General features: G+C 44.0%; 1 protein-coding gene across 1 annotated transcript in view; it reads right to left on the reverse strand.

The window, feature by feature from the left end:
- The window catches only part of LOC120927438 (cyclic AMP receptor-like protein A), a 712,728-nt gene that overhangs the window by 315,543 nt on the left and 377,511 nt on the right, over window positions 1-19,674 (reverse strand). The window lies entirely within an intron of this gene.

Genomic DNA, 19,674 nt, shown 5'->3' on the forward strand with positions numbered 1-19,674 from the left:
GGGGCATTTCTCGTCGAAATTCCGCGTCGGGTATGCAAATTAGCACTTACGGAGATCCACGAAGGTTTTTCCCTTCGTTAAGTCTCCGTAAATGTTAGTTTGCCGTCGCAAAATTAGGGCTGCTTTTACAGTGTAAACTTAGTACACCATGTAAAAGTATACCCTTCTTTCCCGCGTCGCTGTCAAATTTTTTTTTAATTTTTTTTTTCCCCGCCGCATCTCTTTTTTACCCGTCGCGATTCACAAAACTCGGCGCAACGTAACGCAAAGCACGTCGGGAAAATAGCGTCGGGAGCATGCGCAGTACGTCCGGCGCGGGAGCGCGCCTAATTTAAATGGGACTCGCCCCATTAGATTGGTAAAAGGGATAGATGCTGCGCTGCTAGTATGGTGTGTGCATATATGTCAATACCAACATAACAAGGTAAACAATATACACACTGCAGTAAATAAAGTGCTTAATAGTGCAACAAATACAAAGGTGAAATAGTGCACTAGAATAAATAATAGTCCATGTAGCTGTGATCAGCTAAGATGTAATTGGACGTTATGTAGTCTTCATGAAAGCACCCAAGTTGTGTTGGAGAGAAAATCCACAGCAAGTGTAAGACAGCTGGTTAACCACTTAAGGACCCCCCACTGTATATATACGTCCTCTTTTTAAACATGGATATCTCAGTAACGGCAGCAGCTGCTGCCACAACTGAGATATCCATGTTTTCAGCTGGCGGCCGTGTAAACGATAACGGCGGTCTCCGCGGCGGATTCGCCGCGAGATCGCCGTTATCGGTGGCGGGAGAGGGGCCCCCCCCCCTCCCGCCGCTTTTCCGCGCCCTCCGCCGCTTACCGGAGCCGTCGGTAGCGGCGGAGGAGATCCGATGCTGCCGCCTGGAGAGTGAGGACTTGAGTGAGGGCAAGATGGCCCCCACCCGTCCTCATAGCTCTGCTGGGCGGAAGTGACGTCAAAACGTCAGTCCCGCCCAGCCTCTTAAAGAGACAAATTTTTTTCTGTCATTTTTTTAAATGACAAATTTTCCTTTTTTTTTTTTTTTTTTGCATTTAAGCCTAAATATGAGATCTGAGGTCTTTTTGACCCCAGATCTCATATTTAAGAGGACCTGTCATGCTTTTTTCTATTACAAGGGATGTTTACATTCCTTGTAATAGGAATAAAAGTGATCATTTTTTTTTTTTTTTATATTTTAGTGTAAAAAATAATAAAATCAATAAAATTAAATAAGAAAACAAAAAAAAAAATTTTTTTAAAGCGCCCCGTCCTGACGAGCTCGCGCGCAGAAGCGAACGCATACGCAAGTAGCGCCCGCATATGAAAACGGTGTTCAAATCACACAAGTGAGGTATCGCCGCGATCGTTAGAGCGAGAGCAATAATTATAGCCCTAGAGCTACTCTGTAGCTCAAAAAATGCAACTTATAGAATTTTTTAAACGTCGCCTATCTAGATTTTTAAGGGTAAAAGTTTGACGCCATGCCACGAGCGGGCGCAATTTTAAAGCGTGACATGTTGGGTATCATTTTACTCGGCGTAACATTATCTTTCACAATATATAAAAAAATTGGGCCAAATTTATTGTTGTCTTATTTTTTAATTCAAAAAAGTGAATTTTTTCCAAAAAAAGTGCGCTTGTAAGACTGCTGCGCAAATACGGTGTGACAAAAAGTATTGCAATGACCGCCATTTTATTCTCTAGGGTGTTAGAAAAAAATATATATATAATGTTTGGGGGTTTTAAGTAATTTTCTAGCAGAAAAAAATGTTTTAGTCTTGCAAACACCAAATCTGAAAAACACCTGAGGTCTTTAAGTGGTTAAAGCACCTCCACCTCAAGTAAATATTCTGCTTACCGAACACCAAATTATAAATCGCATGTAGTACTGTATCTGATAGATAGCCTCCGTTCCCCAGCTAGGTTCCTCCACACCAGATGGAAAAATGGATGATCCTTAGCCAGAACGCACTCATGCGTTAAACCCAGGAGTGAAAACAAGAAGGGCAAACATAGAGTAGTACTGCTACCAAAACGATTTATTGTAAAACAAAGTTATGCACTCACATGTCCATAGTAGTACATTAGCGTGTGTTAAATTTAAAGCCGGCCGGCTTGTATAATCCGTTCGTTCCTTCCGGATAGTCACGGGCAAACAATGATGACGTCAGCACGCCGTTCCTCCCTACGCCGTTTCGTCAGTAAGATGACATCTTCCAGGGGCAATTAGATTGGGCCCGCCTTGCGCCGGACGGATTTAAGTTACACCGCTGCAAATTTCTAGGTAAGTGCTTTGTGGATCGGGCACTTAGGTAGAAATTTTGCGGTGGTGTAACTTAAATCGGAATATTTAAGTTGCGCCCGCTGTACGTGGATCTGGCCCTTAGAACTCCTTGTACTGCACTACCACAGGTCTGAGCCTAGAACAGTGTTCAGCAACAATAGAGAGTTGCAGAACAAAGCAGTCTGATAAACAGAATCACTACCAGGATAACTGTAAAAAAAAGTCTGCATACAAAATGTTGCAGTCAAGATTAAAAACTATTAAATAGTAATAATATATTTTCATGTCTGACGGATGTGTATTTTTAGAAATGGGTACATTTTGGCACTGTGACTTTGTTAAACAAGGGATTTATTTAAAAAAGTGAGCATGGCCCTCTGATTCCTCTTGTACCAAATTGTATTGTAACTGTAATGCCTGCCTCAATTTTGTAAAGCACTGGGCAAACTATATAATTCCTGTATAATAATAATAAGAAAGTTTAAAGCGGAACTAAACCCTCCTATCCTTTTCAGTGAAGCTACCATCTTAGCCCTCCGTTTGACCTGCAACTGCCATGGCGCTGCACATGTGATCAATTATGACAACAGCTATTTGATGGTTACACAGTTTGACTGACAGCACAAGCAAATGTGATAGTTAGCATTCCCGTCATGCCGGAAATGTAACTGTTTTTTTAAACTGTTAAATCGATGGGTTTAGTTCCGCTTTAAAGCAGAGTTCCACCCATTTAAAAGTCAGCAGCTACAAAAAGTGTAGCGGTTGACTTTTAATAATCAGACACTCACCTGTCCCATGGTCCAGCAATGCGGGTTCAGCGAGCCCCGCTCCTCTCCCGCTCCTCTCTGCAGCTCCGGCATTCTAACTGTGGGTGCCTGGCTGTGGCTTCACAACCAGGCGCACACTGCGCATGTGCTAAGCACTTTAAATGGCCAGGTAATCTTCTGGGACCAGAAGATCGCAGGGAGGGAGAGGTGATCTTCCTTCCGGCGCCGCAGAGCCAAGGGAGGAAGTGGGAACTGGGTGCCTGCTCCTCCCCCAAAAAAATTACATGCCAAATGTGGCATGCCAGGGGTCACCAGTACTTAAAGCGGAAGTTCCATTTTTGGGTGGAACTCCACTTTAAGTGTTGGGTTACAGCAGGGTTTGACAAATTTGCTTGGAATCTAGGAGCCAGCTAAAAAAGTTAGGAGCCAGAAAACGCACCCCGTCCCGACGAGCTTGCGCGCAGAAGCGAACACATACGTGAGCAGCGCCCTCAAATGTAAATGGTGTTCAAACCACACATGTGAGGTATCGCCACGATTGGTAAAGCGATAGCAATAATTTTAGCCCTAGACCTCCTCTGTAACTCAAAACATGCAACCTGTAGATTTTTTTAAACATCAACTATGAAGATTTTAAAGGGTAAAAGTTTGTCGGCATTCCACGAGCGGACGCAATTTTGAAGCGTGACATGTTGGGTATGAATTTACTCGGCGTAACATTATCTTTCATAATATAAAAAAAAATGGGGATAACTTTACTGTTGTCTTATTTTTTAATTAAAAAAAGTGTAATTTTTTCCCAAAAAAGTGCGCTTGTAAGACCGCTGCGCAAATACGGCGTGACAAAGTATTGCAACGATCGCCATTTTATTCTCTAGGGTGTTAGGATAAAAAATATATATAATGTTTGGGGGTTCTAATTAGAGGGAAGAAGATGGCAGTGAAAATAGTGAAAAATAGTGAAAAATTACATTAGAATTGCTGTTTAACTTGTAATGCTTAACTTGTAATACCAACGGCCACCACCAGATGGCGCCAGCTCACAATCTGGTGGTAATAACTTGTAATACCAACGGCTCACCACCAGATGGCGCCAGCTCCCCAAGAAAAAAAAATTCCCACCTTCCAAGCCAAGTCGCCAAGACACTATTTCTAGTTGCCATGGCGACCTGGCAACCGTGATTTGTTGAGCCCTGGGTTACAGTGATGTTAGTATAAGGGATAGTGTTACAGAGGGTTAGTGTGAAGGGGCTTCCCTCTCTGTGCTCGGAGCCCTATTCTTAGATTGTAAGCTCTAAGGAGCAGGGCCCTCTGATTCCTACTGTATTAAATAAAGCATATTGTATTTGTACTGTGTACCCTTAAGTGGTAAAGCACTGCATAAACTGTTGGCGCTATAGAAATCCTGTATAATAATATAATAATTACAAAAATTGCAATCATGATCTTGGGGGCTCAAAGCAAGCAGGGCCCTCCGATTCCTCTTGTACCAAATTGTAATGAAACTGTAATGTCTGCCTTCATTTAAGCACTGCGCAAACTGTTGGCGCTTTACAAATCCTGTATAATAATAATAATCTTAGAATAACATCAAGCAAACCCAACCTTGGTTTACTAAGATAGCACTATGCAGAAGAAATAGTTCTTGCTTTTAGAGCAGACAATGCAAATATGCTGTTGTAAGGTAAACTACTGTTGCACCACATAAGATCTTTTTATAAATTATTTTTGCAATCTTGGGATAAGGTCAAACTAAATTCTTCTTGGAGTGAGGATTCTGTAGCAAACATATGAGTGTTTAAAAGTAATGCCCAGGCAAATCCTAGCTTCAAGATACATTGTTGTTCTACTGTAGGGAATTCGCCCCCACTGCATTTATTAGCTTGGATTAGTACACTGTCCATCACTAGACTAATAGGTAGTTAGCTAAAGCATCCGCCAGAGGCATGTTGCAGGCAATTTTCACAATGTGCTAGCGGAACATGCAGAAAACTGTATGTAGTAAGACAAGGCTTTTTCATACCTATACTGAATACTTAAATTGTTCTTTAAAGAGAATCTGTCTGAACACAAATAAGAGATTTACCACTGCTAACTTGTTTTTAAGGAATAAGCTTAAGCAACATTTTTGTGTATATATATATATATATATATATATATACACTCTGCTCCTGCCACCTGTATTCACTTTCCGAACCTTATGCGATTTGGAAGGCAATTTACAGTGTCTTCCTAATTGACAGAGTGAAACGGTTAATTACTAATCTTCATTGTAACACTCATCAACAAACAGTAACTCAATACTGATGGTTTCTATACATGACATTTGTCAATTTAAAGTTGAAGTCCAGGATCGATCTAACCAAGCTTAGATCTGCTCACACCCACCTACTAAATCCTCTACTAATTACCCTGTAGAAGGAAGATGCTTATACTTGCCTATTCTGAGGGCACTCCGGCCCAGTCACATAATCGGCTCCCAGCAGAGAGAGGGACAGCGGAAAATGGCTGATCCATAGTAAGCCTGTGGGTGATGTCACTGCCCAGGCATTTCAGCAGTTGTTTGGCGATCTCTCCTCTCCCCTGGGGAGATCAGGTGACTGGGGTGCCCTTAGAATAGGTAAGTAAGCATCTTCTTTCTACAGGGTAGTTAGTATAGTATTTGGAAGGGGCAGATTTACGCATACGTTACGTTAGATTCTTTATGGACTTCAGCCTCGTACACACGATCAGTTTTCCCAACGGGAAAACTGTGAGGAAAGCTTTTGGCTGGGAATCCCGGCCATGTGTATGCTCCTCGCAGTTTTTCCGATGGGAAAACTGGCCAAAAACCGCCGGTTCTCTTTTTTCCCGCGGGAAAATCGGGTGGACTTTTGTCCGGCGGTTTTTGGCAGTTTTCCTGTGGAAAAAACTGTGATGGAGCATACACAAGACCGGGATTCCCAGCCAAAGCTCCATCGCAGTTTTCCTGTCGGGAAAACTGGCCGTGTGTAGGGGAAAGACTGAACTGAGCAGGTTCTCGGCTTTCCCCTTCGTGATTTCCGACAGGAACTTTTCCCATCGGAAATCCCGTACGTGTGTACGAGGCATTCCACTTTAAATTGTTTTAGGCCAAAGACTGATTTAATTTAATTTAAAAAAAAACAACAACATATATGATCTAGAATTTCCCTTTAATACTATATTCAGATAATACTGTAAACACTCTAATATCATCATATCTTTCTCATGCTGCACAATAATGGTAAACTGAAAGGATTTGAGGTGTTAGCATAGTTGCAGTGACTGTACCCCATTACAAATATTAAATCTGTATCTCCTTATATAATTTTAAGGCTTTGCCCCTGCAGATCACAGGCTCATTTATCTCCAAGTGCTGTCATTACGGCTACACTCCTTGGATCCGCTTCTTGAATTGCCTCTTTCACAGGAAGTAGACAAAAACATGTTAGAGAAGCTAGGCTTTTCTTTGCATTTCATGAGAAATATCAAGTTTTCTTCTAACATTTACTGGCCAGCAAAAGATCCAATCTGAGGGGTGGGGCATGTGCTTGTAGGAAGAGTTTAGGGATGCTGGTAGCATTTCTAGTAGCAAAAGCTGCTAGGCAGCATGCACTGATCAGTGGGAATATAGCTGGGCTGTCCAAATAAAAAAAGTATGAATAGAACATCTATTATGGTTTGGTCTCAAATAGTTGCCGACACCCCTGATGAACAGAAAAAAATGGAGGATCCCCCAGGGTGGGGCTTTTTAGGCAACAGTAGTACAAGTAGTCATGGTAGGTACAAAATATATAATAGTTTAATAATAACAGGACGGTATCAAACAACGTTCAGTAAACGTATATAGTACAAAGGTTTAAAAACAACACATTAATGGGGTGTATTGGAAAAAAGGTGAAGAGTCCACAATATAAATACTGGGCCCAACGCGTTTCGGGTTTCCTTCTTCAGGGACCGAAGTATGTGTGGAGTCAGAAAGTGTAACAGACAACTTTTCACCCGAGAAGTTTCAACGGCTCAGCACACCCCTTAAAAGGACATCGCAATCGGGACGCATGGCAAGCCTCAGATGGTAAGGAGAGGAGTGAGGACTGGCATCTAATATCAATCACAGCGTAGCAAGACCTTTGGCCCGAAGTGTCACAGCGTAAAAGTTTATTGATTGTATATATATATATTTTTACCTGTAATGACAAAAAGTGGCCAGAGAGGTCACTAGAGGGATCGGAAGATGGGAAGAAAACACAAGCAGTGTAGAGTGTGTACAGCTGCTGCAGCCATCCAGCAATGTCTGGCATTGCTGGATGGCTGCAGCAGCTGTACACACTCTACACTGCTTGTGTTTTCTTCCCATCTTCCGATCCCTCTAGTGACCTCTCTGGCCACTTTTTGTCATTACAGGTAAAAATATATATATATACAATCAATAAACTTTTACGCTGTGACACTTCGGGCCAAAGGTCTTGCTACGCTGTGATTGATATTAGATGCCAGTCCTCACTCCTCTCCTTACCATCTGAGGCTTGCCATGCGTCCCGATTGCGATGTCCTTTTAAGGGGTGTGCTGAGCCGTTGAAACTTCTCGGGTGAAAAGTTGTCTGTTACACTTTCTGACTCCACACATACTTCGGTCCCTGAAGAAGGAAACCCGAAACGCGTTGGGCCCAGTATTTATATTGTGGACTCTTCACCTTTTTTCCAATACACCCCATTAATGTGTTGTTTTTAAACCTTTGTACTATATACGTTTACTGAACGTTGTTTGATACCGTCCTGTTATTATTAAACTATTATATATTTTGTATCTACCATGACTACTTGTACTACTGTTGCCTAAAAAGCCCCACCCTGGGGGATCCTCCATTTTTTTCCAAATAAAAAAAGAAGCCTGTTATTTTTCTGAATTGAAGTATCCTTTGTTTTGGCTAGCAGTAGCAGTGAACTTAAAATATCGTAGGACTGCAGGAGCAAACAAGAACAAGAAAAATCCCATTAATGGCCACTGTTTGCATGTGAGCATTTTGCTGTCTGTAACAAAATGCCTGTTGCTCAAAAAAGCTACTTTTCAGGCAGATTTGAGTGTTTCTGTCCCCTTATGCCGCATACGCATGATCAAAAATTCAGACAACAAAACCATGGAATTTTTTCCCGACGGAATGTCGGCTCAAACTTGTGTTGCATACACACGGTCTCACAAATGTTGTCTAAAATTCTGAACGTCAAGAACGTGGTCACGTACAACACTTCGATGAGCCAAGAAAAATGAAGTTCAAGTTCAATGATTCCGAGCATGCATAGGATTTTTGTGCATCGGAATTGCATACAGATGATCGTCATTTCCGACAAGAACTTTTGTTGTCGGAAAATTTGAGAACCAGCTCTCAAATTTTTCTGGTGGAGCCTACACACGGTCGGAATAACCGACCAAAAGCTCACATCGAACATTTGTTGTCGGAATTTCCGACAGTGTGTACGCAGCAATAGACTTCAATGGAAAATGCCTGAACAGGGAGAAATAAACATTTTTTCAGGCGTTTTCAGCTCAAACAGTAGCTCCCCTCACCTTTTCCAGCATCACTCCTCACCTTACACAGGTTTCTATTGGCCACAGAAAAAACGCCTTAGGGCTCTTTCACACGTCAGCTCAGTTTTTTAGATCAGTTTTTTTTTCATCAGTTGATCCGTTTTTCCATCAGTTTTTCGTCCGTTTTTTGTCAGTTTTTCATCAGTTTTTTCATCCGTTTTTTCATCCGTTTTTTTTTTTTTTTGGGGGGGGCTTTTTACATACAGTGCCTGCTGCCGAGAATGTGTTTTTAGCACAACGGAATCGCGCTGATTCTCGGCGACAGGGTGCCGACATCTCGCACTCGCTGGAATAGTAAAAGCACATTCCAGCAAGCACGTCATAGAAGCGACGGGAGATCCGACTTGGATTCCCGCCAATTCTACACGTGTGCGGCGTTTGGTATGAATCCTGAGGGGGAAGTCCCCGCCGGATTTTAAATAAAAATCCGGCATGGGTTCCCCCCTCAGGAGCATACCGTGCCCTTAGGTCTGGTATGGGTTGTAAGGAGACCCCCCCCTACGCCGAAAAAACGGCGTAGGGGGTCCCCCTACAATCCATACCAGACCCGTATCCAAAGCACGCTACCCGGCCGGCCAGGAAAGAAGTGGGGACGAGCGCCCCCCCTCCTGAGCCGTACCGGGCTGCATGCCCTCAACATGGGGGGGTTGGGTGCTCTGGGTCAGGGGGGGCGCACTGCGGCCCCCCCACCCCAGAGCACCCTGTCCCCATGTTGATGAGGACAGGGCCCCTTCCCGACAAACCTGGCCGTTGGTTGTCGGGGTATGCGGGCGGGAGGCTTATCGGAATCTGGGAGCCCCCTTTAATAAGGGGGCCCCCAGATACCGGCCCCCCACCCTAAGTGAATGGATATGGGGTACATCGTACCCCTACCCATTCACCTGGAGGCAAAAAGTTAAAGTTAATAAACACGACACAAGGGTTTTTAAAATAATTTATTAGTCTGCTCCGGAGGCCCCCCCTGTCTTCTTTATTAGCTCTGTCACCAGGGGGGGCTTCTTCTTTGACGTCTTCGGGTGGGGGCCGCTCTTCTTCGCCGCCGTCTGGTTCTCTTCCACCGCCGGGGGGGGGGGTCGCTTTTATAAAAGTGCCCTCCCCCCGGCGGGTTTCCTCCGACGTCTTCGGCGGGGGGTGGTGTGCTTCTTCTTCCGCTATCCGGGGGGTCTTCTCCGCTCTCCGGGGGTCTTCTTCTATGTTCGCCGCTCTCCGCTGTTGACTCGGCGCACCCCGGTTCTTCCTCCCGCTGTCCGGTGCCTTCTCCTTCAGCGCTGAACGTCTTCTTCTTCTTCTGTGCTGTGACGTCGTCTTCTTCTTCTTCTCTTCTCCCGATGTTGACACGTTGCCTCTTCTCGCTGCAATGACAGGTGCGCGGCTTGCATCTTACTTATATAGGCCTCACAGTCCCATCATGCTCCGTACCTACCCATGTGATACCTACCCACGTGGGTAGGTACTGGAGCATGATGGGACTGTGAGGCCTATATAAGTAAGATGCAAGCCGCGCACCTGTCATTGCAGCGAGAAGAGGCGACGTGTCAACATCGGGAGAAGAGAAGACGACATCACAGCACGGAAGAAGGAGAAGACATCACAGCACAGAAGAAGAAGAAGACGTTCAGCGCTGAAGGAGAAGGCACCGGACAGCGGGAGGAAGAACCGGGGTGCGCCGAGTCAACAGCGGAGAGCGGCCAACATAGAAGAAGACCCCCGGAGAGCGGAGAAGACCCCCCCGGATAGCGGAAGAAGAAGCACACCACCCCCCGCCGAAGACGTCGGAGGAAACCCGCCGGGGGGGGGGGCGCTTTTATAAAAGCGCCCCCCCCCCGGCGGTGGAAGAGAACCAGACGGCGGCGAAGAAGAGCGGCCCCCACCCGAAGACGTCGAAGAAGAAGCCCCCCCTGGTGAAAGAGCTAATAAAGAAGACAGGGGGGCCTCCGGAGCAGACTAATAAATTATTTTAAAAACCCTTGTGTCGTGTTTATTAACTTTAACTTTTTGCCTCCAGGTGAATGGGTAGGGGTACGATGTACCCCATATCCATTCACTTAGGGTGGGGGGCCGGTATCTGGGGGCCCCCTTATTAAAGGGGGCTCCCAGATTCCGATAATCCTCCCGCCCGCATACCCCGACAACCAACGGCCAGGGTTGTCGGGAAGGGGCCCTGTCCTCATTAACATGGGGACAGGGTGCTCTGGGGTGGGGGGGCCGCAGTGTGCCCCCCCTGCCCCAGAGCACCCAACCCCCCCCATGTTGAGGGCATGCAGCCCGGTACGGCTCAGGAGGGGGGGGCGCTCGCTCGTCCCCACTCCTTTCCTGGCCGGCCGGGTAGCGTGCTTTGGATACGGGTCTTGTATGGATTGTAGGGGGACCCCCTACGCCGTTTTTCGGCGTAGGGGGGGTCTCCTTACAACCCATACCAGACCTAAGGGCCCGGTATGCTCCTAAGGGGGGAACCCATGCCGGATTTTTATTTCAAATCCGGCGGGGACTTCCCCCTCAGGATTCATACCAAACGCCGCAAACGGCGTTAGCGGATCGGATGGTAAACGGATCATCCGCTAACGGACGTTTTTCGTCCATTCCGTTTTTTTGACGGAAGAAAAATAGGGTTTTCTTCCGTCCAAAAAAACGGAACTTAACGCAGACGGATGCTAACGGACGTTAGCGGATGCTCATCCGCTAACGGACGTTTACCCATAGGGAAGCATTGTGGTCCGTTAACGGATGTCCAAAAAACGGACGAACGGAACGGACGTGTGAAAGAGCCCTTAATGAAAAAAATGCCTGAAATGCTCAGCTGGTGTAAATGTAGCCTAAATCAGAAGTAAGGCAAAGAACACAAGCATACACAAACCTTCATTGCAGGTTATGACTGCATGTTAGGCAGAATGCACACTAGGCATTTAGCCCATGTGCATCAAATCCTGGCATGTTTATGTGCCCAGGTTGCACAAGTGCAACGTCCATCCCCATTTCTCACAACCTGTTCAAGTTTATGACAGGCTAAAATATACTCCTGCTGGATACTGGGCTGAAAACCGTACTGGGTGGTACTCTCATTTAGGGCTGTATGCTTTCAAAGATATTGAGGAGATCATACTCATTTGGTAGGTGCTTTTCCAATGAGTTGTACCAGATCAAACTGTATTTTAGGGTATGGCAGCCCACTTTTAATAAATAAAACGTAAAGTTCACATAGACATCAGTTGCTCACGCAGTGGCTCTTCCACATCAATATAAACAGTCAAACGAAAATACCAAGCCACTTGGTTCCCTTGTTGGCAGTCCCTCTGACTGTGTTGCCCAGCTCCACTGGTTCAATTGGCTCTATTAGCCTTTAAATGCAGTGCCTTGTTGCACTGCCCAATACTGGCCTCTGAGTTAGGGTTCTCCTGACACCCTGATAGGACCAAACCTGACTCTTAGAACAAGACCTTTTCGTCTCCTGGCTTCTGGCTGGGGCACCGCTGACCCCTGGGTAAGACATTTTGCCTCTTTACTCCTGGCTAGGGCACCTCTGACCCCTGGGTGAGACCTCCTGTCTTTGGCTCCTGGATGAGGCTCTACTGACCCCTGGGTGAGACCTCCTGTCTTTGGCTTCTGGATGAGGCTCTACTGACCCCTGGATGAGACCTCCTGTCTCCCACAATGGGAGCTGTCTCCATTTCAGACAAGATTTGTGTGACCGTGTGTATGCAAGACAAGTTTGAGCCGTTTTCCTGCTGAAAAAAAAAACACTGTTTTCCTGTCGGAAAAAAAAACTGATCGTGTGTACAGGGCATAAGGCTCCATTCACATTTGTGCAACATTGATCCGACTTTACATGCTTTGGCACTAAGTCACATCAAAAGTTTCATTAAAGTAGTGCAAGCACTTTAAGCCGCACTGATCTGAATGGGTGACATTGAAAACAATGGGCTGCAACTTGTCAAGCGAATTAATATGTGCCAAAGAAAGCCTTGTCTGTCCTTCTCAAAAGACACACATTCCATTTGTATCATACGTAATGACAACATTAAAAATCAATACTATTATTGTGAAAACTGCTCTGGTCCATAACTCAAAAAATACGAAGTGCAGAGTTCAATGATAATGTACAGTAATCTACAAGCCAATCAGATTTCACTTTGTTCTGTAGTCAGATGCGCAAGGCTGATTGGTTATCATGGGTGACTACACACTCTATTCTACATCACTATTTATTTTTCTGCCTTGTTGAATACACCAAATAATCTTAAAACAAGCCTGAGAAGGAAGACAAAGGGCCTTAAGCCACGTACATACGTCCGAGGAACTCGACGGGCGAAACACATCGTTTTGCTCGTCGAGTTCCTTGTGAAGCCGCCGAGGATCTCGGCAAGCAAATTTTCCCATTGCCGTCGAGGAAAAAGAAGACATGCTTTCTTTTTGGCCCGTCGAGATTCTCGGCGGTTTCCTCGTTGAAAAGTGTACACACGACCGGTTTCCTCGGCAAAAAAAAAAACCCAGCAAGCTTCTTGCTGGTTTTTGCCGAGAAACTCGGCCGTGTGTACGAGGCCTTAAATGGTCTTGACAGATCTGAGCATCCCTGATATTAGCAGCGCTTTAAGGTTGCTAGAACAATTATCACCATTCTCTCGACTCTCATTATTAGCCTGTTCGCTGCAGTGCTGTGCGCTTCCTAAAAAAGACATCCTGAAAAAATACTGTAACAGCATAGGTGGAAGGAGTTAACATAAAGCACAGGAGCCTACGCTTGTTAAAACTTGTTCTTAGAGACGGATGTTGAGGTTAGCATTAGCAGCTGGATTCGTGTCTGGCACCAGCAGACCGTCCTGCTCCTTTCTACTTGTCAGCTTGGAAGAAAATCATATTCTCTCAGCGGCTGCTGCTCTGGGCCACAGGCAGATGAGAAGCCAATCAAGTTCTATTTCATCAGTTTTACCGTTTCAATCACCCGGCTGACAATGCACAAGCCTTTTTTCTTATTCCACTTCTCTAATAACAGGGATTTGCTGTGATTGTGCATATCTGGCTTATCAGCTCAAGATATTACAAATGTTGTTGCAAGAGAAAAAGAGACAGCACACTTCCTGGTGTTACATGAGATAACCTGACATGAACTCCCTTGTGTGTGTATAAAAGCAGAGAAGAGGCTCGCCGGTGTCAGTCGTTTCAAATTAAAATATGCAATTATTCCAACATGCGCGATTAATGGTTAGACGCAATACGAATAGTGAAGCAAGTTATAACTTTTGGTTTAGTTTTATACAAACTTTTCAGAAATGCGTCTACGAATAGTGAAGCAAGTTATAACTTTTGGTTTAGTTAGGTTTAGTTTAGGGGTTTCGTTTTGTACAAACTTTTCAGAAACGACTAGTTGTATTTCATGTCTAAAGGAAAAACAATAAAAAAAAAAATCTTTTTTTTTAAACTTATCAACCCCCCTTCCCCATTCCTGTATTAGGAATGAATGTAACATGATCTCTGCATGGGGGAGAGTCAGATGAATGATATATTCTGTCATAGATTTGGAAGTGATTCAGGTGGCTGTAAAGCCACCTTATCACGCTTTCTCCTTCCAGCACTCACATTCCAGATCCTTGGACTTATCTGGACCCTCTGTAAGCCTAGGGCTGGACGGGAGAATTCAGGAAGGAGTTCAGTGAACTTTCATTCACTGATCTCAGTACAGCAGGATTGAGATTGGTAGATGGAATGGAAGATTTGTACTCTACTGCATTGTCGAGGGATGTCCATTTAAAGGAAACCTTTCCTGAGAGAAGCATGGTGGCTACCATTACTGACTTTTCATTCTGCACATGCCAGTTGTCTGATAGCCATGCTTCATCCATTAAAACACTGATCCAAAACAAGCATACAGATAAAAACTTCTGATTTTCTCCAAAAAATTTGATCTGCAGATTTGTCAGGGAGAAGAGGACTTCGGGGACGTGCCAAGCAGGTGAACTGGCTCAGGTAAGTAAAACGGCGGTGCCTGTGATTGCCTGGTGTTTTTTCACCTTAATGCATAGGATACATTAAGGTGAAAAAACACGAACCTTTACAACCCCTTTAAGAATGGAAGGCTCCCAGTAACTCAACATTGGTAAAAATTACTATGGACCTGAGTAGGCAGTAAAATGATTTCAGAGCAAAAGAAAGTGGCCCGGATTCAGATACAAATGCCTATCTTTAGGCGGACGTAGCATATCTCATATACGCTACGCCGCCGAAACTTTGACAGGCAAGTCCCGTATTCAGAAAGAACTTGCGCCCGAAGTTACGGCGGCGTAGCGTATATGGGCCGGCGTCAGCACGCCTAATTCAAAATAGGCTTGTAGGGGGCGTGTTGTATGCAAAATAGTCGTGACCCCACGTAATTGACGTTACTAACGAACGGCGCATGCGCCGTTCGTGAAAGTATCCCTGTGCGCATGCTCCAAATTACGCCGCAAATAGTCATTGCTTTAGACGTGAACGTAACTTACGCACAGCCCTATTCGCGTACGACTTACGCAAACGACGTAAAATTCGACGCTGGCCGGACGTCCATACTTAACATTGGCTACGCCTCATAGAGCAGGGGTAACTTTACTCCGGAAAAAGCCTTACGTAAACTACGTAAATCAATGCGCCCGGCGGACGGACATTTCTGAATCGGCGTATCTATCTAATTTGCATATTATACGTGGAAATCTAGGGAAGCGCCCCTAGCGGTCAGCGTAAATATGCACCCTAAGATACGACGGCGTAGGAGACTTACGCCGCTCGTATCTAGGCAACATTGAGGCGTATCTGATTCTATGAATCAGGCGCCGAGATGCGACGGCCCGCATTCGGAGTTACAACGGCGTATCTGGAGATACGCCGACGTAACTCCTTTCTGAATCCGGGCCAGTGTGTAAAGGATCTATGAACCTAATTGTGTACCACCTAATAAGTAGATTCATGTCCTCATCTATTATATACTGTACATGTCATTTTGCTTTGTCTCTCCTCTGCTGCATTTTATGTGGATAAGAAAGAAAAAAAAATAATGGAGAGGCAGAGGACATAATACAAATTGCACAGACAGTGTACTCCTTGTCCCCAGATCTGAAAGGCAAATGCAGATAACAGGGAACAGATGGAAATACATAATACGTTTGTTATTCTGGTCCGTTCTACAATATACATTTGGACAAGGAAAATTCTCCTCTGTTATTTTGTCTTTAGAGGAGAAATTGAGCAAAGGCGTCCTGTGCAGTTATTCTCTTCACTGCTGCCCCATGACCTAGCCTATTCCTGTCAATCTTTGCACAACAATGGCAGTAGCAAGGAATGGTAATTTGGGGTCTGGGAACAAGATGGGAACTATGGCTTACTTTTACTCACTAGGAATTATAATCTTTAAATAAAAAAAGAATACAGTAAGCACTTCACACTAGTGTTGAGCAGAATATGCCATATTCGATTTCGCGATATATCTCGAATATATATTCGAATATTCGAGATATATTCGCTAAATTCGAATATTCGTGATATTTTATCGAAAGTAAATGATTGCGATTTTTCGCTATTGCGAATGCGAAAATAATTGCGATTTTTTGATAACTGCGGTAGGAGCACTCTGATTGGCTCAGAATATTCGTGATATTTTATCGAAATATCGCAACATGCGAATGCGATATTTATTGCGCAATTTCGAGAAATGCTGGAGGAGCGCTCTGATTGGCTCAGAATATTCGTGATATTTTATCGAAATATCGCAACATGCGAATGCGATATTTATTGCGCAATTTCGAGAAATGCTGTAGGAGCACTCTGATTGGCTCAGAATATTCGTGATATTTTACAATACAAAATAATTGCGAATATTCGGCAAATGCGGAAGGAGCACTCTGATTGGCTCAGAATATTCTTGATATTTTACAATACAAAATAATTGCGAATATTCGGCAAATGCAGAAGGAGCACTCTGATTGGCTCAGAATATTCTTGATATTTTACAATACAAAATAATTGCGAATATTCGGCAAATGCAGAAGGAGCACTCTGATTGGCTCAGAATATTCTTGATATTTTACAATACAAAATAATTGCGAATATTCGGCAAATGCGGAAGGAGCACTCTGATTGGCTCAGAATATTCTTGATATTTTACAATAGAAAATAAAAAGTGTTTTGCATTGGTGGTGATTCTTTACTCTATCCATCTGTCACAGCCGTTTGTCAATCAAACACCTTAAAGATTGAACACGTTCATGCTGCATGCTTTGGACTTTTTTTCACTTCACATATCAAAGACATTTTTATGAAAGATTATTTTTCTATTATTGGGACTATATTTCTTTATATATTTGTTTCACTGTGTATTTCACAAGTTATTTGCGCTTGCTTATTTTATAATTTGCCCACATGTCTTGTCACTAGACATATTTTTTATTCTTGTAGAGCGACTCCATTTTCTGTCTTGTATTAATTTATGTTGTATAACATTTTTGAGTTGCTGCTGTATTCTCCCCTTTTTTAAGGTATGCGCAATTTTTTCCTTCTTACAAAAAATAATAATATCAAACATACAAATATTCATAACATACACATACACATACACAAAGCCCCCCCCTTTTGCATCAGAGACAATCAGAGTTCTCCTACCACAGTTATCGAAAATTCGCAATCATTTTCGCATTCGCAATAGCGAAAAATCGCAATTTTTTTTTTTTCAATTTGGCAACATAATAGGATCGCCTCAGCTTAGCTACTCGGCCCAGGGTCTCTAATCATACCAGCAATGCTTTTAGACGTCGATAGGATGTGATCTGTTTTAAAAATCAAATTGAAAAAATGCGAATATTCGGAATTGCGAATATTCACCGCGAAATTCGAAATATAGCGCGATTTCTCGAATATGCTATATTCGAGTCGAATATTCGCAATGCGAATATTCGTGAGCAACACTACTTCACACATCAGCTATCCTCCACCTATTAAATAATTGAAAGAGATTAGCTTAACCACTTACCCCCCGGACCATATTGCTGCCCAAAGACCAGAGTACTTTTTGCGATTCGGGACTGCGTCGCTTTAACAGACAATTGCGCGGTCGTGCGACGTGGCTCCCAAACAAAATTGGCGTCCTTTTTTTCCCACAAATAGAGCTTTCTTTTGGTGGTATTTGATCACCTCTGCGTTTTTTATTTTTTGCGCTATAAACAAAAATAGAACGACAATTTTGAAAAAAATGAATATTTTTTACTTTTTGCTGTAATAAATATCCCCCAAAAATATATAAAAAAACATTTTTTTTCCTCAGTTTAGGCCGATACGTATTCTTCTACATATTTTTCGTAAAAAAAAATCGCAATAAGCGTTTATTGATTGGTTTGCGCAAAAGTTATAGCGTTTACAAAATAGGGGGTATTTTTATGGCATTTTTATTAATATTTTTTTTACTAGTAATGGCGGCGATCAGCGATTTTTTTTCTCGGTATTGCGACATTATGGCGGACACTTCGGACATTTTTGACACATTTTTGGGACCATTGGCATTTTTATAGCGATCAGTGCTATAAAAATGCATTAGATTACTATAAAAATGCCACTGGCAGTGAAGGGGTTAACACTAGGGGGCGGGGAAGGGGTTAAGTATGCCTGGGTGTGTTCTTACTGTGGGGGGGGGGGTGGCCTCACTAGGGGAAACACTGATCTTCTGTTCATACATTGTATGAACAGAAAATCAGCATTTCCCCTGCTGACAGGAACGAGAGCTGTGTGTTTACACACACAGCTCCCGTTCCCCGCTCTGTACCGAGCGATCGCGTGTGCCTGGCGGCGATCGCGCCCGCCGGGCACACGCACGGGAGTCGGGGGCGGGAGCGCTCCCCTCTTGAAAAACCAGTTGTGAAAATTCCAGAAATGCTCTGTTCGACCATAGTTGTGTGAATCTAGTATAACTAGAGATGCCCGTTAGATGACTTCTGTAAATTTTTTGTGGTAAAAACAGTCAGTCCAGTTACAGCTGAATCACAGAACCTCAGTTACAGTAAAATTAACATACAGCTCAGTGCCTTTTGCTGCATAGGACAGAGGTTAGCACTTCCCCCCACAACTCAACAACTACAATGGCTACAGTGGTCTCCAGGACAAAGAGGGATGAATTTCCATAGCGAAACACAAATGGAACGAGAAACAATGTAACATTTCACCATAGGGGTAATAAGCAAAGATTATCTCTGTTAACTTTGTCCAAGTTTTTGCACATTTGTAAACAACTCACCAAACTGAAACCTGATTCTACCAAGTATTACATGAATAATGCCATAAAATAGACTTCCCTTCTACCATAGCTGTGAAAAATGCTTGGAAATCCTACTACATAGTTGGTAAGGTTGAATAAAGACAATAGTCCATCCAGTGCAACCTTTGTAGGTGTGTGTGTGTGTGTGTGTGTACAAAAATAATTTTCCATCCCCATAGAGTGCGGCCGTGGGAGGCCCGCGATTGCGGTCGGCAAGGGCAGAACGGGGCAATGCCTTTGTAAACAAGGCATTCCCCTATTCTGCCTAGTGACACTGTCATTGATGACCGTTCTCCATTCTCAGGAATGGTCATCAGTGACGTGTCACGTGTAGCCACGCCCCTAACAGTAAGAATCACTCCCTAGGGAACACCTAACGCCTGCAGTGCCACCTAGTGGTTAACCCCTTCACTGCCAGTGTCATTTTTACAGTACCCAGTGCATTTTTATAGCACTGATCGTTCTTAAAGCTGTGGTTCACCCTTAGAGGGCATTTTTTAGGCTTAGATTCCTGCTCGTTTTTACTAGGGGAATCGGCTATTTGTTTTAAAATATGAGCATTACTTACCTGTTTACGAGATGCATCCTCTCCGTCGCTTCCGGGTATGGTCTGCGGGAATGGGCATTCCTTCTTGATTGACAGTCTTCCGAGAGGCTTCCGACGGTCGCATCCATCGCGTCACGATTTTCCGAAAGAAGCCGAACGTCGGTGCGCAGGCGCAGTATAGAGCCGCACCGACGTTCGGCTTCTTTCGGCTACGAGTGACG

Source organism: Rana temporaria, chromosome 2 (genome assembly GCF_905171775.1).
Source record: "Rana temporaria chromosome 2, aRanTem1.1, whole genome shotgun sequence".
Classification (NCBI taxonomy): Eukaryota; Metazoa; Chordata; class Amphibia; order Anura; family Ranidae; genus Rana; species Rana temporaria.